General features: G+C 50.7%; 1 protein-coding gene across 6 annotated transcripts in view; it reads right to left on the minus strand.

The window, feature by feature from the left end:
* Positions 1-20007, minus strand: part of GAS7 (growth arrest specific 7) — a 221522-nt gene that overhangs the window by 138531 nt on the left and 62984 nt on the right. The window contains exon 1 of one of the 6 annotated variants that reach the window (XM_021067879.2): positions 15062-15222. The exons of 3 other annotated variants lie outside the window; for them this stretch is intronic. The gene's annotated coding sequence lies outside the window, so the exon portion shown is untranslated. Of the gene's footprint in view, positions 1-13735; positions 14020-15061; positions 15223-20007 lie in introns of those variants that run through there. 2 more of the 6 variants (XM_084986143.1, XM_084986134.1) reach the window with 2 other exon arrangements.

Genomic DNA, 20007 nt, shown 5'->3' on the forward strand with positions numbered 1-20007 from the left:
GAAGTTAAACATACCCTGACCATATGACCCAGCAATTTCTCTCCTAGGTACTTACGCCAGAGAAATGGAAACACGTCCAAAAGACTTAAATACAAATGTCCACAGAATTACTCATAATAGCTAAAAACTGGAAATAACCCCAAATGTCCATCAGTGGACAAAGGGATAAGCAAATTCTAGCACACTCAACTAACAGAATTCTATTCAGCCATAAAAAAGGAATGATGGATTGATACAACAATATGGATAAATCTCAGACCTTATCCTGCACAAGAGAAGCTAGATTCGAGGTATACTCAGCATGATCCATGTCTATGAAATCCCAGAATAAGTAAAATTAAGCTAGAGGTAGACATCAGAGGTGACCTGAGGAGATAAGTAGGAGAAGGGAAAACGCAAATAGACAAGAAGGAAACTTTGCAGAAAGATGTCCTAGACTCCAATCAGCGTGGCAGGTACACAGGTGTGTCTATTCATCAAGTTACTGACCTGTACACTGAGAATGGGTGCATTTTATTTTGTGGTAAATAACAGCTGATGGTAGATTTTATGTATTTATGGTAAATTATGATACATTTATGGTAAATTATATAAATTATAGTTGATTTTTAAAATAAGGAGAGCCGATACATTTGCTATGATCTCATGTTTTGCAGATGAATTTTATTAAACATGAAGTGGATTTTTTTAAATGTTGGCCATCAATTACACAGACAGTGGGGCAAGAGGTTTCACAGGGAGAATGAAAAACTGAAGAGACATGGGTGCGAACTCCTATCTCTTCCCAGTGGCAGCACCATCTATGTCATCATGGCAGCAGTCCTTCTAGACACCCAAGGGTCCTTGAGACCATCTAGCTCAAATCTCTCATTTCCAGAAAAGCCCAAAGTGAGATCTGTCCAAGGTCACTGCCGCAGACATTTGCTGTTTCCACTTCCCAGTGTCTTTAAGCTATACCTTAACAGCCCCACTCCTTTTTCAGGGAATTCTCTCTCTCCCACTGGGTACCTCCTATGTGTCTCTTAAGCCAGGTGCCAGCCCTCCCCCTACAAAGGCTGAGGGGTCCTGGGTTGGGAGTGGTGGGGGGCGCTTCCTCTTTCACAGGGCAGAGCTGTGTGCGCCTCCAGACGCTCTCTGCTCACACTTCTAGAGAGGAATCGGAACCAAGAACACCTGCTCTCCACCGCAACCCAGCACACCTGATCCCCTCTGCAACCCAGCACACCTGCTCTCCATCACAACCAGGCACGCCAGGCCACTCGCCGTTTGCTCTAAGATTGTTCCTATTAGTCCTACCTCCTGGTCCCACAGAGCCAAGCATCTTGGTTTCTATTGGCTTTCAGGAGATTTCTCCAGCCTCCTGCCCATTCTGGGAGCTTCCAGTATCTTTGCAAGAAATTCCGCTTTGCCTGCATCAGGCAGAATCGGTTTCTGAAGTTTGCAACCAAAGAACCCCATGTGGCACATCACCCAACGGGCACCGGTAGGCGGGGCCCACGGCCCAGAGTTCAGAACTCTCAAGGATGTCTCTGGGCATGGCGGCCACCAAGCTAGCTTCTCAGATCTTCGATGTCAACGCCTCAATCCCCCCAGGCTGCTGGGACACAGAATGAGAAAGATGATCACGTATTGAGGGATACGGGAAGCAGGCTGACCTGCTTTAATTTTGTCCTTCCCACAGCCTGGTAAGGTAGAGATGACCCCACTTTATCTACAAGGACGCCAAAGAGGAAGAAAAATATTTTTTCAAGGTTACAGCGCTCATAAATGACAGCGCCGGAACTTGAGCCAAATCTGTTCAACTTTAAAGCCTGGCTCCTGTCCCCTCATCACGCTGCCTCACCCCAAGGAAACACTGAAGTCTTTGGCTTCTCCTGCTTTACAATTAGGTCACCAGGACTTCAAATTAAGCGTCAGAGGCACAATAGGATGTTGGCTGCACCCACAGCATGGAAGGGTGGGGTGAGGGGGAACCAGTGCATACACTCAACCAAACACTGACCCAGGAGAGCAGGACAGGGATGAGATGGTGGGGGGGGGGGGTGCGGGGGTGAAGAGGACACTGCAGCCGTAGGGAGGGCAGACTGGCCCCGGAACAGTGTGGGAAACAGCCACATCCCTGACGAGTGGAAGTGAATTCTCTCTGCTTGGAGAGGAATATATGGCTACGTTCCCATGGCAACAGAGCATGCTCACTGTTGTCCATACCTGTTAGGGAGTGACTCAGGGCTGTGGCATTGCACCAGCCCAGTCCTAAATCATGAGCTCATCAGCTGAGAATGCATACACTCTGGGGGGCGGGGGGCAGGGGGTAGGGAGCAAATAGGGTCTCTGAGTGCCTCTGAGGCTCAGAGAGCGGGGATCACGTCTCCTTGGCTTTGGCACAGCATTTACGACACCTGATACCGTCCCAGCTCCTAAGGAACCTGAGTTTGTTCTGGGCTCCCTAGCAGAGTTTCAGCTAAAACCAGAGGGAGGGAATTAAACGTGACGTGAAAAGTCAACGAACTCGGGTTGCCCAAGCTGTCGAAATCGGGAAGGACGGCTGGGAGGTGGAGAATTCCGACTTCAGACCTAAACTTGCGACTCAATCCTAAAGGGTGGCACAGGAAGAAATCCTGAGAGATCCTGCTGGGAGTTGAGCATGATCTCAGCGTGACTTGAGTTTGGTCCTACGCATTTCCAGGGAGGAAGAAAAGGAGTCTTAGAAGATACTCCGTAGCTCCTAGCTCCAGGGAAAGCACCACAGCTGACTGAACTGTAAGCGAGATGGGGGGGTGTGCCGGGGGCGGGGAGCACAGTAAGAGCCATAGCCTGGATTCCCAAGAGACTCCAGTGCCAGAGACCTCCGCAGGAACCTAGAAGCTTACAGGAATCCCCTCGGACCAACCAGGAAAACTTTTAGTGGTTCCCAAGGAACTCAAATGATTCTATCAGTTTAAAAAAAGACCTCTCCAGGGCACCAGCAGATACAGCCAAAGGTTACACAAAAGGGGTTGTTTTTTTTTTTTTTTTCCCTCCCTGCTCAACAAAGGGAACAGCGGTGGCTCCTGCTTAGTCTCAGAGTCAATCAAGAGGCTCAGGTGTACGTGGGGAAAATCCAAAAAGCCAAGTCCATCAGAGGAGGAGACTGCAGAGCGAGGAGGCCTCCCACCCGCCCAGATGTCAGAGTGAGCTGGGCCTGGCCTCCCCGGAGGCCTGGACACACAGACTGCCCCAGTCCTGCTCAGCAGGCAGCCCTCTCCCGGAAGGTGCGGTCCCCGATAGAGGAGTGGACCAGGCTGGTTTCTGAGCCGCTCTCATCACCACCAGGCCCTCAGCATCACTAGCCAGAAAAGGTTTATGCTGGAGCACGGCAGGTGCGTGTCCCAGCTTGGCAAGGGGCTTGTCGGCTCCTGGGACGCAGAGGGCCACGTGTTCCCACTGGGTGTCTACACTGCCCACAGCACCCAGCTGACATGCCTTACACACTGAAGAAATTCAATATAGGTTTGCTGAACCATGATGAATGGATGAATGAATGAATGAATGAATGAACAAATGAAGCCTTTCTGAAGAGTTCCCTCAAACAGTTAATTCCATCATTGTTAAGAGAACTAAACCTTAAGATCTCAGAAGGCAGCCAGCCTGGCACCTCTGAGCTCAGAAATAAGGGCCTTTTTTTTTTTCCCCCAATGGCTACACCCACAGCATATGGAGGTTCCTGGACTAGGGACTGAATCTGAGCCGCAGCTTGTGCCCTGCACCTCAGTTGCAGCAATGCCAGATCCTTTAACCCATCATGCTAAGCCAGCAATCAAATCAGAGACTCCGCAGTGACCAAGCCAATGCAGTCAGGTTCTTAACCCAATGCGCCACAGAGGGAACTCTGAGGGCCCCTTTATTGCACAGAAATGGAAGCAGGACCGAATTCTGAGGCCCTCTCAGTTCTGAAATCCACAGGTCTCTAAGAATCCTTTATGGAGAAAGGAATTGAAAATAAAGCAATGCATCCGCCTATTAGGGGGTGTGCTGCACAGGAGAGAGGGAATAAAATCCCGGTGGGCTGTATCAGGAGCAGACAAGTCTGCTCGGCAGGAGGGCTGCTGGGGGCTTCAACCAGAACAGACCCCTCCACCTCACTGTCAAGTGCAACCCCACCAGGAACAAGTTCAGTATATGAAAGAGGGGAAAGGTCTACACTGCTCTAAAAAGGGTGGGGGGTGGGGGGCTAAATCACTGAGCCAGCATAGCTGCAGGGAAGGAGGATGAAGGGGTGGGTATAAGACCCCCAGGCAGCCCGGCTGCTGGCAATCTTCCTGCCTCTGACAGTCTGGTTACTCTGAGCCCCTAAGTCGAGGCGATGAGGGTTCAGGAAAAGGGGAGCCAAACGTGCCAACATGAGGCTCCCTGGCCTCTGGCCGACTCTCGTCAAAGCCTGTACAGGCCCCGGCCGAAGGCGGCTCCGCTCGGCTCTAATTGCTGAGCATCTTTTTACAAGGCTCAGCCCGGAGCACTGAAGGGACTCGAGGTAAATCCTCACACAGCCCGGTGTCTCTAACAGAGGAATAAATCACCCTTAAAGACACGGGGCAGGCTGCCACGCGTCCTATTTCTGGAGTGGCTGCTTCCCATTCTGGGAGGAGGGGGGAGGGCGGAGCACGGTGTGGGCACGAACCCCAGGAAAAGGGGGTCAAGTTCAGCAGGTCTGATTTCAGAGCGCAGAGGGGCTGGGAGGACGGAGGGAAGAGAATTAAAGTCCCCACGCCGCGTCTTTCCCGATCCAGAGCAAAGACCCAGAGAAAAGAGGGGCACACACCAGATGAGGTCTGGCTGGGGTCAAGGACCCCTCCGGTTCCACCTCCCGGCACGAGAGGGGGCCCCAAATCTGGCACGGAGCTTTGCAGCCAGAGCATAGAGCGAGGGAAATGTGCAGGGTAAAGGGTCCCCCGTGTCCTTAAGACTAAATAAGCCACCTGCTCAGGGGCAGCCCCATTCTTGCCCTAACACCTAAAGCGATTCCTCCCACGGGTTCACAGAAAGACAACAGTTTTAAAAAGTAAAGAAAAGAAAAAGAAAAGTCTTTAAAGACCATGAGTTTCAGAGGGCTGTTCAATTCCACCCTTGGTTTGAACCAGGTCCTTCCAAAGCCCGGGTATAAGTTCCCAGCGGCAGCTCCCCCGCCACCCCCCGCCACGTCATGAAGGTCTCACTGATACGATAAAAGCACAAAAACTGCCACATTTGGGGAGCAAGGTTGGCATGGCAGAAACAGCCCCTCACCTTCCATAACAGGAAACCAAGAGATAGTGTTAACTTTAGCAAACCACGAAACAACATCTAAGCATTTTCTCGAAAACTGTGGAAGCAAGTGTCAGGAGAACTAAACATACGATGCGGCTGGAGAGGGGAGTGGAAAGCCGTGTGCGTGCTGCTTCATACTCTCAACCTTCAGGACGGCGTGATTTTGTTTTCGACCACGTGTGTGCTATTCCTTCCAGTAAGACAGAGGCTCTTACGGGTGCAGCAGAGACACCGAGGAGAGACCACCTCCCGGACTGCGAGGCGAGGGGGCGTGTGCTGTGATCAGGATAACTGTGAGGTTGCTCTGACCGACACGCACTAGTCAATCTTCTGGAAACACCAGAATCATTAGGGACAGATCCCTGCACCTCCCCAAACACCCGGCGGAGACACGATAGCATCACACGACCCGTGGCAAAGGAGGACGGCTCCTCCAAGCGGTCCCGTACAATTCTGATGCCAGGCTTCCGACGCCGGGCTCTTCCAAGTCAGCCAACTTTACGGAAGTTCCATGTGCCTAAGAACCTCGGTCCTCTTTCCCACTCCATCACGCCGGCCCTACCTGTCCTGAGCTTTCAGAGCCACTGGGGTGGGCTGACATCCCAGGCACTGACACAAGGGCACCTGCCTTCCCCAGATGCAGGAGCGTTTTCACAGATAACGGTGATGTATCCTTGGGCATGACGTCACTGAGCTGTGGAATCGGGAAGCCAGTTAATGTCCTCGGTTTGGAGAGGAGGATGCCCGGAAGTGAAGTGAGACAGGCTGGAAGTCTCAACACCAGGAGGTGGCAACCTCAGAACCCACTTCCCCCGAGTTCCAAGCCAGGATCCTCTCCACTATACCATGAACTCTCTGAGCTTCGATGTGTTGAATGACCACCTGAAAAGGGGATTCTGCTGTCAAGTGTGGATTAAACCAGGTCTTCTCAGAGGCCTTAGGTGACAATGCCACATCCTGAATCCAAACCTACTCACCATCTTTCTCCACTACCTTGACCTCTGGCCATGGCTCAGGCCAACCACCTCTTACCCAACTGCTTCCCTGATTTTTACGGTGGCCACTACCTCCTGTGCATTCTCTAGCCAGCAGTCACAGTGATCCTTCTTAAAATGCCCATCAAAAATCATGGCACAATAGGAGTTCCCTTGTGGTTGCAGCAGGTTAAGGATGCAGGGTTGTCAATGCAGCAGCTCGGGTCACTGCTGTGGTATGGGTTCGATCCCTGGCCTGGGAACTTCTATATGCCCTGGGCACAGCCAAAATTAAAAATTAAAAATATATCATTGGAGTTCACGTCATGGCTCAGTGGTTAATGAATCCTACTAAGTACCATGAGGTTGTGGGTTCGATCCCTGGCCTCGCTCAGTGGGTTAAGGATCTGACGTTGCCGTGAGCTGTGGTGTAGGTTGCAGATGCAGCTCGGATCCTGTGTTGCTGTGACTGTGGCGTAGGACGGTGGCTACAGCTCCGATTAGACCCCTGGCCTGGGAACCTCCATATGCCGAGGGTGCGAACTTAAAAAGGACAAGACGACGGAAAAAAAAAAAAATCATGTCACACAGATAATCCAGAGACTGAGAGCAGATAGGTGACTGCTACTGGCTGGGGGAGGGAGGGCCGAGGGTATGGGTGGTGACTGCTTAATGGGCATGAGTCTCCTTCAAGAGCGAAGAAAATGTTTTGGAAATAAATAGAGGTGGTGGTGGCACAATATTGCAAATGCATCAAAACGTCAGTGAATCGTACAGTTTAAAATGGTTAATTTTACAGAAATTAGCACACTGTAAATCAACTTTTCCTTTTTCTTCCTCCTTTCCTCCCTCCCTTCCTTTTTTTTCTTACAGCCATACCTGCAGCATATGGAAGTTCCCAGGCCAGGGACTGCATCTAAGCTGCAGCTGCGACCTAAGGCATAGCTGCAGCAACAGTGGCTCCTTTAACCCACTGCACCAGGCCAGGGAGCCAGCCTGCACTTCTGAGTTGGATTCTTAACCAACTGTGTCACAGCAGGAACTCCCAAGCAACCATACTTACCATACTTAAAAATAATAAAAATAAAATTAAATGGTGAATCTTACGTTAGGTGAATTTTACCTCCATCTTTAAAAAAAAAAAAAAATCACATCATGCCTCTAATCAAATCTCTCCCAAGGTGGCCCACCTTCCTCAGATGTCCATGGGGGCCTGAGCGGCCTCCCCTCCCTCCCTCCCTCCATCCCAGACCAATGGAAAGACCGAGAACGCATCCGCCTCTTGGCCCGTGTTAATTCCCTCCCCTGGGACACACTCTCCTCAGACACCCACGAGCTTATTCCCTTGCTGCATTCTGGTCTCTGTGCAAATGTCAGCAACCAGAGACCCTTCCTGTCCACCCCATTTAAAACAGCAACTCCTCTGATCCAGCAATCCTCTCCTGGGCATCTATCCAGAGAAAACCATGACTCGAAAAGACACATGTACTCCAGGGTTCACTGCAACACTCTATACAATGGCCAAGATATCGCAACAACCTAAATGTCCATCGACAGAGGAGTGGATAAAGAAGATGTGGTCCATATACACAATGGAATATTACTCAGCTGTTAAAAGCAAAGAAATAACGGCATTTGTAGCAACATGGATGGACTTAGAAACTATCATACTAAGTGAAGTCAGTCAGACACTGAGACACCAACATCACATGCTATCACTTACATGTGGAATCTAAAAAAAGAACACAATGAATTTTGTAGAACAGATATACTGACTCATAGACTTTGAAAAACTTATGGTTTCCAAATGAGACAGGTTGGGAGGGGGTGGGGGGATGCACTGAGGGTTTGGGATGGAAATGCTATAAAATTTGGTTGTGATGATCGTGGTATAAGTGTAATAAAATTCATTGAGTAATTAAACAAATAAAATAGCAACTCCTGGAGTTCCTGTCGTGGCTCAGCAGTAACGAAGCCAACTAGTATCCATGAGAATGCAGGTTTGATACTTGGCCTCACTCGGTGGGTTAAGGATCCAGCATTGCCATGAGCTACGGTGTAGGTTGCAGACGCAGCTCGATCTGTCATTGCGTGACTGTGGTGTATGCTGGCAGCTCCAGCTCTGATTCGACCCCTAGCCTGGGAAGTTCCATTATACTACAGGTGTGGCCCTAAAAAGCAAAGAAACCAAACAAAGTAAAATAGGAATTCCTGTCACCCTCTGCTCTGCAAGGAAAACAGTACCTCATTATCACACAGCACTTTGTCTTCTACTGCCTGCTTTCCCTGGGAGAATCTAAGTGGCACTGGCAGGGACGGTGTTAAAAATGCCACCACCTAGAACAGGGCCTAATGGGCAACAGCGGCTCGCCAAAGACGTGTGCTGAATGTGTGAAATGAACGTGCATTTGTTCAAGGTTCAAAATGCTTTCACCAGGAATCACTTTCTTCCTCCCAAGGGGCATCCCAACAGGCTGACTTTGACAGATGTGTGCTGTCTCTCGCAGCTGCTGCCACTTGGCAGTTAAACCAACACCCCTGTTTTTCTCTTCTAATTCTGGAGGCCAGAGGTCTGAAAGCAGCGGCACTGAGTCAAAACCAAGGTGTCAGCAGGACCTCCCTCGCTCTGCAGGTGCTAAGAGGCTTTGCTCCCGGCCTCTTCTGCATCCCCTGGTGGCTGCAAGCAGCCCTTGGCTTGTGGCCACATCATTCTAGTTTGCGTGTCTGCAGAGGTGGGGACACATCTGTCACCCATGGACTAAGTCATGGGCATGTGGACTCATCAATCCAGCGTGCAGATGCGGCTGACTCTGGGCTGGCTCTGCCCTCCCAGCATAGAGAAGGCGGCCCGAAATAGCAGCCCTGAAACCAAGGAGAACGTGCATGGCCCATGGGCCACAGGCTGCTCATCATCCAACCAAAGACAATGACCCAACCAAGATCAGCCTCCCGCAGCCCCTTCTCTGCATCTGTATGGACCATTCCCAGATTCTCATTCAACTTCTCACACACGTGATAAACCACATTCCGCTTCAGAGACAACATGTCCAAAACCAATTCCATTCCCCAACCCATCCCAGCCAGATGTATATATTATCCAAAACAAAAAAAAACAAAAAGGTTATGTGTGGAGCAAAGTGTGGCCCCAGGCGTGAAGAGGAGCGATGGGTCCCACATCCACTGCCCCACTTCCTGCTCCAGGACCTCCCCTGAGCCCCGTTTCTGAAATCACACTTGTGAAATAAGCCTGTTGGATCTGATGAGCCATCTCTGAGGCCCCTTCCAGCATTGCAGCCTGTGAGTCATCGGAAAAAGCAGAGGGAGCCGGGACCCGCCCATCCAGCCCTCCCTCTCCCGCACCCCTGTTCACCAAACAACACCTACAAAACACCAGCAGCCCCTGCAAAGTCACGATGCCTTTCTACAGAGCTCCCTGGGAAAGGCTTTCCACCACACCAGCTCAAGTGAGCAGCCTGAGCAGGCGGGGACTCTCTAAATCTCTCTGGCCAGTGACAAGTTTAAACCGGGTCGTGGTGTCAAGGGACCTGAGAGGGGCGTCTTTCCAGGGCCCTGGCTGGGATGGAGCTGGCAGAGGCAGTCAGCCTCTCTCCACGCGGGTGTTGGAAGTGAGGAACGAACGGCATTTCTCACGTCTCCTCCCCTTATCCCCACCCCCCAGTGTCCTCACTTAGGAGGCCAAGTCGGATGGTCAGGCTCAAGGTGAGTTCCGCAACCCCCTGCACGCCCGCCCCGTGAGATGCGCCGGAGATGGAGGAAAGAGAACAGGCAGTTACGACAGCATCTTCGTAACACAACATCTGGTCTGCACACACAACATCTGGTCTGGAAAAGAGAGCTGCATCTCCATGCCTCTGGCAAGGTTAGCTGCCCTGGGCACACACCTAGCTATGCCAGTCCGTGTGGTGGCCACTGCCAAGTTGCCCCCAGAGATCTTCTCTGGCATCGCTCAAACTGGACAGCATGATCAGCTAAACTCGCGATCGGCCCCCACCTCATTCCAAAAGGCAGATGACGGGGGACAGGGAAGGGCCAGGCTCTGCTCTTCTGCTCTCCTCCCGGCCTGGAGGAATATTCTTAGCTTATGACTAGCCCAGCTCCTCAGCACCTACACAGGAGACCAGGAAAGGAAAGAAAGAAGAAAAGAAGAGGCTGGGATCCAATGATGCCCCTCCTTGCCAGGAGCTCTGAAGGCTCAGGAGGAGGAAACGGAACCACGAGGTTAAGAGACAACTCGGAATCCTTCAGGCTTAACAGATGATGACACGAGTGATGTATACGGTTCCTGGTGGCCTTGCCTTTTTGGAGATGAATGTCTTTGTATTTCTAGACGTGCAACCTACAACCTCATCTGCTATTAGCACGGATGAGCAAAATCTCGCCGCCAGATGACCCAAGAATGGTCTCTAGCTGCCTGCCTGGCACCTCACCAGTGTGCTCCTTGGACACGGCACACAAATCTCTCCCACAGTATAAAACAGGCCTCACCACTTCCCACGGGCCTTTTCTCAGCCTTCACTTCTCCCCAAGATCCTTGAAGCTGTTGCCTTTACGCCCTGAGACTTTTCCCTTGATGGTCCATGACACTAAGCATTCAGTGCCCTCTCCGCCTGGGAGCTGGAGCAGAATGATTCCATTTCCCTGCCTCTGGAGTCAACTGATCTTGACTTTCCCCTGGGTACCACTCTTGTTCCTTCCTCAGGCCACAGTTAGGACGATCCACTTCCCAACTATGCCATCCTAGGCTCTACTGCACAAGTGCCTAGTGATAATCCTTTTTTGATGGAAGTACTGAGAGGTTTAGAATCTTTGCAAAGAGGTGACTAAGCTAGAAAATGACGTCGACACAGGGGAAAGTAGAGCCAAGAGATGGAGAGTTCTAATGACACTGGCTTTGCCTCTTCTTCTCCTTTTATTCACTGCTGAGTAACGAATTAGCCCGAAACTCAGTGGCTTCGAACAACTAACGTGTCATCTCGGTTTCTGCAGGTCAGAGTTCTGGGTCCAGTTAACCCAGACTTGGAGCCTGACCCAGGGTTGCTCACAAAGCTGCAGCGCAGGGCTGTAGTCTCCTCAAGGCTGGGCTGCCAGCAAATCCCCTTCCAAGTTCATTCACGTGGCTGTGCGCCGACCTCAGATCCTTGCTGGCTGTCGAGGCGTGAGTTACTTGCCAAGAGATGCTTGAGTTCCTGGCTTTCGTGATGATTCCTCTTCTGAGTTCTGGCAGCTGGGGGGAGAGGACCCATCTTCGAAGGTGGGCTCTCAGTTTCTCAACTGTTTCCTTCCTCTTCCCTTGTTCAGGACCAAGCCGCGTGGCCCAAGGCACCCCACCCTTTCAGGACCTTCTTTGAAATTGTCTAAGGAGCCTGGATCAGCAGGGATTGGGAGAACCTTTCTGCAGCACCCTCCGTATACCCAAATGGGTCAGTCCCTCCACCCATGAAGCCCGTATTTAAGGTAGACCAGATGCCCCTAGGAGCCCCAGACTGGGTACCGATAGGGTCATCCCAGGACCCTGTAAAGGTTCCAGAGCAGCCTGGTGAGCAGACACACCTGCTGACCAACATGGCATTTCTTTGGTGGGACTGTGTAAGACAACTAGATGGCCTTGGCGTGCTGAGTTAGGGTGGCCCAAGTTGTTTATATAGACATGGGCCCACACATGGCCTACTTCAGCCACCTACTCTCACGGGCATGCCCTTGACCTGGTCATCCCCTTGACCTGGTATTTTAAATCAGTGCTTCTCAAGCCTGGATGAACATGAAACTCACCAGGGGAACACTGAAAAAGCAGGGTGCCTGAGATCTAGCCCATACAGATTAATCAGAATCTCAATCAAAATCAAAATACCCAGGCTCGGGGTTTTGTGTGTGTGTGTGTGTGTGTGTGTGGTTTTTGTTTTGTTTTGGTTTGTTTTTTAGGATCTCCAGATAATTCTAACATTGAGAAGGCCCGCTTTAAATGGATGGCCACAAGTCTCAAACTGGCACTCAATTCTTGCTGCTCTGCCTTAAAAGTAAATTCAGTGGGGGAGTTCCCTAGCAGTTAGGACTCGGTGCTTTCACTTCCCAGCCTGGTTTCCATCCCTGGTCTGAGACTGAGACCCCAGAGCAAGTTGCTGTACACTGTGGCCAAGAAAGCAAAGGAAGGAAAGAAGGAAATACACTGTCTTTAAAAATTAATTATTTAAAAGTAAATTCATTGCATTTGGAGTGGATCAGCAATGAGATCCTGCTGTATAGCACAGGAAACTCTATCTAGTCACTTGTGATAGAATATGATGGAGAAAAATGTGAGAAAAAGAATATACAAATGTAGAGTTCCCATCGTGGCACAGTGGTTAACGAATCCGACTAGGAACCATGAGGTTGCGGGTTCCATCCCTGGCCTCGCTCCGTGGGTTAAGGATCCGGCATTGCCGTGAGCTGTGGTGTGGGTTGCAGACGTGGCTCAGATCCCGTGTTGCTGTGGCTGGGGCGTAGGCCGATGGCTACAGCTCAGATTAGACCCCTAGCCTGGGAACCTCCATATGCCGTGGGAGCGGCCCTAGAAAAGGCAAAAAGACAAAAAAAAAAATAAAAAATAAAAATAAATAAAATACATAAATCAAAAATTTTTAAAAAGAAAGCTAAATCTATCCTTTGACCCCTCCCCTGCTCCCCGCTTCCTGCCCCTGCATGTTCCTTCGCTTCTCATCACAGTGACTCTTTTCACTAAAAGACCTCCTGACAGTCGGGACCCCTGCTTCCTGACCTCCAATGCTCGCCCACCCGCTCCACTGAGCCTGACGTCCAAGGTCAACCAAGGCCTCCAAGCTGGTACCAAAGCAAGGGCACCCGGCACTCTCCTTGACGATCCTCAGCCAGACGGCAACCTTCAACATTCCCTCCTTCTGGAAACCGCGGCTTCTGTGGCCTCTCATGTTTTCCCAAGTCGTCTCCAGCTAGATCTCCCCCCAGGCGCAACTGTAAATGCTACAGCAAGCTCCTGCCCCTCGCTTTCGTTCCTCTCTTTTTTGAATTTTTTATTTTTATTTTTTTGGCCATGTCCACGGCATGTGGAAGGTCCCGAGCCAAGGATCGAACCCAAACCATTGCAGGGACGATGCCAGATCCTTAACCCGCGGAACCACACGGGAACTCGCCTTCTTTCCTCTCTGCTTCTACCCTCTCCTTATAGGCCTGACCCTGCCCGTCCCAGGGCTTTCTACACCCTCTATTTACTGATGCCCCTCAATCCACTTCTCCAGCCCTGACCTCTCCCCCACATCCACCTGGCTACTTGTCACAGCACTACACAGATGCTCTGGAGGAATCTCTAACAACCCCCCACACCTTCCCGGCTTCCACAAACAAAGCAAAACCAAACCTGCTCTCCAGGCCTCATTTTAGCAAAGGGCACCACAACCCATCATGGTGCTAATGTGTCAAATCTAGGATCCCCAAGTTCAAGTTCTCACCTTACCAATCCAGTGCCTCGCAACTCCCGTCGTCAATCCACCTCCAAAACTCAGCTGGAACCCACCCATGTGTTTCCCGTTTCCAATGCTGCCACCGTGGTTGCCAAGGCACCATCAGCACTCGCTACCATCCCAGTGATCTTCCGACTGGTCTCCGAGTTCCACTCTTCATCCCCTACAAGCCATTCTCAGCACGGCAGCCAGAGCAAACGCATAAAACAGGAACCTATGGCAGCCTTCTAACTAAAATCATCCAAAGGCTTTGCGCTCCTCCTTGAAAGAATAAATCCACACTCTTTAGTCTAATTCACAAAACAATAAAATCTGCTTTCTATTATTCTGCACCCCACCCCCTTCAGCCACACCAAACCTTCTCGCTCAATGTCATGCAATGCAGTGGATGCCAGTTGTAGTTTGACTTTTTTAAGTATTTTTTTTTCTTTTTTGGCCACCCTGCAGCATACGGAGAACCTGGGCCAGGGATCAAATCTGAGCCGCAGTTGAGACCTACGCTGCAGCGACGGCAACGCTGGATCCTTAACCCGCTGTGCCGGGCTGGTGATCAAACCTGCGTCCCAGTGCTCCGGAGACGCCACGGATCCTGTTGCGCCACGGGGGGAGCTCCTCAAGTTAAATTGCAATTAATGAAAACGAAAAGAAAACGTGAAATGTGCTCCTAAGTCTGCCAAGGCAGTGTCCCGGGTGCTAAGCTGTCAAACAGGGCTGGTGGGCAGTGCTGTTCTAGGTTTCCCTGGATGGCTTCTGCACTGTCACCTCTGCTGCAGTGCCCACCCCCCAATCCCTGCCACCCCCACCCCCGCTCTTCCTATGGCTGGATTCTGACATCAGCTTAAATGGGAGTTTCCCCCAGAAGCACCCAGTCTAAATGAGCCTCCGTCTGGTTACTGCCGATGGTATGAACCAATTTCTTCTCCACCGTTTCCCACTAACACTCTCCCTGCTGGCTTGGGTGTGTCTGTTTACTGCCCCACACATACACCTCCTCACCGCAAAGCAGACCTGGCAATCAAGGGCCTCGTCAGCCTTGCTCTTGACATTCCGGCACCTGACACACCTGCTCAGGTAGTGTCACTCCCATTTCCTCCTCTATTTCTCCATCTTCCCCGCCACCACCCAGCCTGGGCCCTCATCCATGGCCCCGCGGCAGACAGCTCCACAAGCTGGATCCTGCCTCAGCCCTGCCTTGACCTTGGCAACCCTAGCAGGTGAATTGCATTAGCACTCCCCTTGTCAAATCAACTCCCTGTCCCTGTCCTTCTGACCTTGAATGGCCTCCGTGTCCCCAGATGTGCATGCTTGTCCTACCTCCACACTGCAGTCAAGTCTCTCCCTCTGCCCGGTGCACTCTCCTGGCTTCTTGCTGTGGCCAAACCTTCTCCTGCCTCCCAGGTGTGGCTCAGGTGGCAGTTCCTCTGCAGACACCGGCCCCTCCTCTGGCCTTCTTCAGCACTTCCTGTCCCCAGCCCAGCTCGGGCGCTTACTCACCAAGGCCCGCCTTCCACCTCCCGGGTGCACACTCACACACAGCATCTCTGAGAGGACGCCCAAGAGCAGGGCTTCTCACACTTTACCGGGGAGAAGAGTCACCTGGAGAGTTCCTAAGGAGTGCACAGTCAAGGCTTCATGAAGTGGGATCCGATCTAGGCCTCTGTTCTTGTCCCCACACTCCCTAGGTGACGTGGAGACCTGCCAAATGGGAGCTGTACTGATTTTTTTTTTCTGCTTAAAATTTTTATGTATTTATTTTTAAATTACTCAATGAATTTTATCACATTTATACTTGTAAAATGATCATCACAACCCAATTCTATAGCATTCCCATTCCAAACCCCCAGCACATCCCCCCACACCCCAACATGTCTCATTTGGAAACCATAAGTTTTTCAAAGTCTGTGTGAGTCAGTATCTGTTCTGCAAAGAAGTTCATTGTGTCCTTTTTTTAGATTCCACATGTAAGTGATAGCATATGATGTTGGTGTCTCACTGACTGACTTCACTTAGCACGATAATTTCTATGTCCATCCATTTTAATGGCTGAGTAATATTCCATTGTGTATATGTACATCTTCTTTATCCACTCCTCTGTCAATGGGCATCATGTGTGGTATCATATGATATATGTCCATTTCATATGATAATCTCTAGGTCCATCCATGTTGCTGCCAATGGTGTTATTTCATTCCTTTTTATGGCTGAGTAATATTCCATCATATACATGTGCCACATCTTCTTTTTCTATTCCTCTGTTGATGAACATCTAGGTTGCTTCCATGTCTTGGCCATTGTGAACAGCGAGCTGCACTGTTTTAGAACATCAGAACTTCAACAGGAGTTGTCCAAGTTCTGTCCATTTCCACCAACTGAGAACACCTGGGAAGGACCCCACTTGGTTAACAACCTCCTCTCACACAAGCGTGTTCTCCTTCGAGTATTGAAAGCTACCCTCCGACTGAAAAATGGTCCCCCAAGTGGATCCACATCTTCATCCCTGGAACTTGCAGGTGTTACCTTATATGGCAAAAGGGACTTGGCAGGTGCAGTTAAGCTAAGAGTGTGGCGATGAGAAGGTTCTGCTGGGTTACCTGGGTGAGCCCTAAATACAATACAAGGGTCCTTATAAGAAGGAGACAGGAGGAGTTCCCTGGTGGTTTGGTGGCTAGGATGTGGTACTTTGGCCACTGTGGCCCAGCATGCCATGGCCAAAAAAAAAGGAAAGAAAAAAAAAAGAGACAAGGTCAAAGAGGGAAGAAGCCAACAGGAGGGCAAAATGGGGAGAACACAATAGAATGTGCAGCCACGGGCCACAAAAAGAGCTTCTAGAAGAAGGAAAAGGAGAGCAATGGATTCCCCCCAAAGCCTCCAGAAGGAGCCAGACCTGGGATGTTGATTTTAACCTTGCGACACATTTCAGACTTCAGACCTTCAGATCTATAGGAGAGGATGTGTTGTTTAAAGCTGCTGCGTTGGTGGCAATAGGAAACGAATACACTTCCTTTTCTGTGATACCGTGAGGTCAGCTTCTAAGTGTCCAAGGATACTGACATTCTCCCGAGCTCATTACTGAAGGATAAGCATGAGAAGCTCCACGCGGACAGGGCTAGCTCGCTTGGTTCACGCCTGTGTCCACAGGGCTTTGCTTGGGGTCAGCCATGGACATGTGCGGATGGCCAGACTCCTCAAGGAAGGCCCGTATTCCAAGGTGGAATTGGGCCCCTCCCCAGTGTGTTCCACACTAAGGGAAACACATGAAGGTCCAGCAACAGCTGACCGCGCTTGAACACCTCGGGGAGAACTGCAGCTGTATTCCGACGTGAGGAAACCCAGGTCAGATACACTCTGCGTCTCATCCTGAAACGTATGGCTAAGAGCTTTGCCACCCAATATGGTACCACCAGGTGCATATAACAATGTAAACATAAGTTAATTACAGAGTTCCTGGTGCCATGCCATGGAAACAAATTCAACTAGGATCCATGAGGATGCAGGTTTGATCCCTGGCCTCATTCAGTGGGTCGGGGATCTGGCATTGCCGAGCGCTGTGGCAGACACAGCTTGGACCCAGCGGTGCTGCGGCTGTGGTGCAGGCCGGCAGCTGTAGCTCTGATTCGACCTGTGGCCTGGGAACTTCCATATGCCGCAGGTGAGGCGCTAAAAAAAGCACTGAATAAATGAATGAATGAATGAATAAATAAATAAAAGTTAATTACAAAGAAAATGGAAGACCCAGCCTCTGGGCCACACTAGCCACATCTCAAGGACTCACCAGCCACATGTGAGTGGCCACTGAACCGGATCGCACAACTAGAGAGCTTTCCATCATCACAGATCTACTGAACTGGGCTGACTACGAGCATCTCCCCGAATGCACTTGGCTCCCCAACTAGAAAACCTTAGGGGGAGAGAAACAAGCCACCCGACCCCAACCTACTCTGGAATCCGTTCTTGAGCATGAGTCCTAAGACACACAGCTTGGAGTCCAGAGATACTGGCCCACATTGGCCTGACTTTTCATTAAAAAGACTCTATCTCTGGACAGTGAGAAGCCAGAAGAGCAGGTAGGGAAACTGCAAATAAGAGGCAGGACTCATGCGGGGAAGGGGGGAGGAGTTTAGAGAGGGAAGAAGCAGGGAAGGGTAGGGGGGCAGCACTGAGGAAATGGACTCTGGCAATGTTATCACGAGCAGAAAATTCAAATGCCAAAAAGGAGGCCTCCCTTGAGTTCAAAAGGAACGTCAAACAATCACCAACCTACAGAGGGGCTGCACCACTGCTCAGAAACCAACTGAAAGCAAAGACACTAAACTTTTCCATGTAGAGAATTTAGGAGTTCCCATCGCGGCTCAGCAGAAACAAATCTGACGAGGAACCATGAGGTTGCAGGTTCGATCCCTGGCCTTACTCAGTGGGTTAAGGATCCAGTGTTGCCGTAAGCTGTGGTCTAGGTCACAGACACAGCTCGGATCTGGCATTGTTATGGCTGTGGAGTAGGCTGACAGCTATAACTCCAATTTGACCCCTAGCCTGGACTCTCCGTATGCCATGAATGCAGCCCTAAAAAGCGAAAAAAAAAAAGAAGAAGAAGAAAAAAAGAAAAAAGAAAAAGAAAGAAAAAAAAGAAAATTTAAAAATTTAAAAATGCACAGTGCTGGTGAAGCTGTGGGTAAATGGACACTCGCAGACCTAGCTGGTAGGAAGGGTAATAGAGCCACCTCATTGGAGACAACCTAGCACTTTCTAACAAAATTACAAACATACTCTTTGCTCCAGCTTTTCAACTTCAAGGACTGATCCTTCCCTGACATTCCCCCGTGTGCAGAATGAAGGGGGCACAGGGTACAAACAGCAGGTTAAGGTAACAAGAAAAGATGACAAGCAACCTATATGCCGAACGGTGAAATGAGTCAAGAAGGCATTTAAAATATGAGGACCCTTTTTTTTGGGGGGGGAGGGGGGCATGCCCCCGGCATGTGGAAGTTTCCAGGCCAGGGATCAACCCTCCTCTACAGGAGCAACTTGAGCCATGGCAGTGATGCCAGGCCTTTAACCCACTGTGTCACCAGGGAACTCCCCCAAGAACATCTTTCCATTGACTACACTGCAAGATATATTTTACAGGTTTAAAAAGACTGCAGCAAGGAAAAGAAAAAGGGATCTACCACAGGTATGAAGGAAATAAAGGCACAGGTATATCTGTTAATATCTGCACTATTTCTTCTACATCCACAAGAAACCGGTAACCTGCTCACCTCTGAGGAAGGGGATTGAGAGGCAGAGGATGGGGGTGGGAGGGAGGAAACTACTTGTATTTTTCAGTGCCTATCAAATGTCAGAATTGATCTATATTTTACCTATTCAATAAAAATAAATTAACCAATAAAGATACACTCTGGGGATGTACACTCAACGGAATTTGAAACCTACCCCATGCACACCCTTCTGCATGAATGCTGCAACAGCAAGGAGAAGACTGATACCTACCTGCCCAGCCTCCATGAGCCCCCAGGTGCCACGGAAGCCTCTGTCCCCTCCCCCCCACAGCAGGTGTCCCCTCCCTGCTGGCCTCCAAGGAGCAGTTCCCAAAGCTCTGGCCCTCAGCAACCCTGGGCTGTGATCCAGCCTTGGAAATGACAGGGGGTGGTGCTGCCTCTGCACAAATCCCAGCTTCCGGGTCCCATTTCCAAGAGGGGGTGCCACCCCGTTCCAGGGCGCCCGCTGTCATGGCCAATGATGCCCTGACAGCCTCTCACACTAGGGGAGACGATGCAAGCGAGTCCCACGGCCGCGTCCGATAATCACTATGGACACCAGCCACCAGCCTGTATCAGGTCTGTGTCCAATTAGCCACCCCCACAACAACACCATGGCAACGAAGGTAATATTATTGTTCCCCAAAGAAAAAGAGAAACACACACACACAACGTGCAGTATGTGGCTTTCGGCTTTCAAAGCCACAGAGATAAAAGGCTTCTCCACGCCCTGCGACGTGTGCCTCTCACTTCCCGACACAGCTTCTTCGATGAGAAGCCACAGGCTCGGGCAGTTACCTCTGCACACCCCTCCAAGCTGTGTCCCCTTCACAGCAAGCAGGCGAGCTGGGAGCGGGGGCTGCACGCTTCTCTGTGCCTCCCTCCTGGAGGCAGGGAGGCCAACTGGAGGCCAGACAGCCTCCAGGTGAAGTTCTAAGCCGCCCTCTGGCTTGTCTGGCTGGCTCGCCGGCTGACTGGCTTCTCTGTGCCAGACCCAGGCTGGGC

The sequence above is a fragment of the Sus scrofa genome, chromosome 12 (genome assembly GCF_054392235.1).
Source record: "Sus scrofa isolate SSC_HxYL_T2T_F1_AM1 chromosome 12, Sscrofa_HxYL_maternal_Yorkshire_Landrace_v2.0, whole genome shotgun sequence".
NCBI lineage: Eukaryota > Metazoa > Chordata > Mammalia > Artiodactyla > Suidae > Sus > Sus scrofa.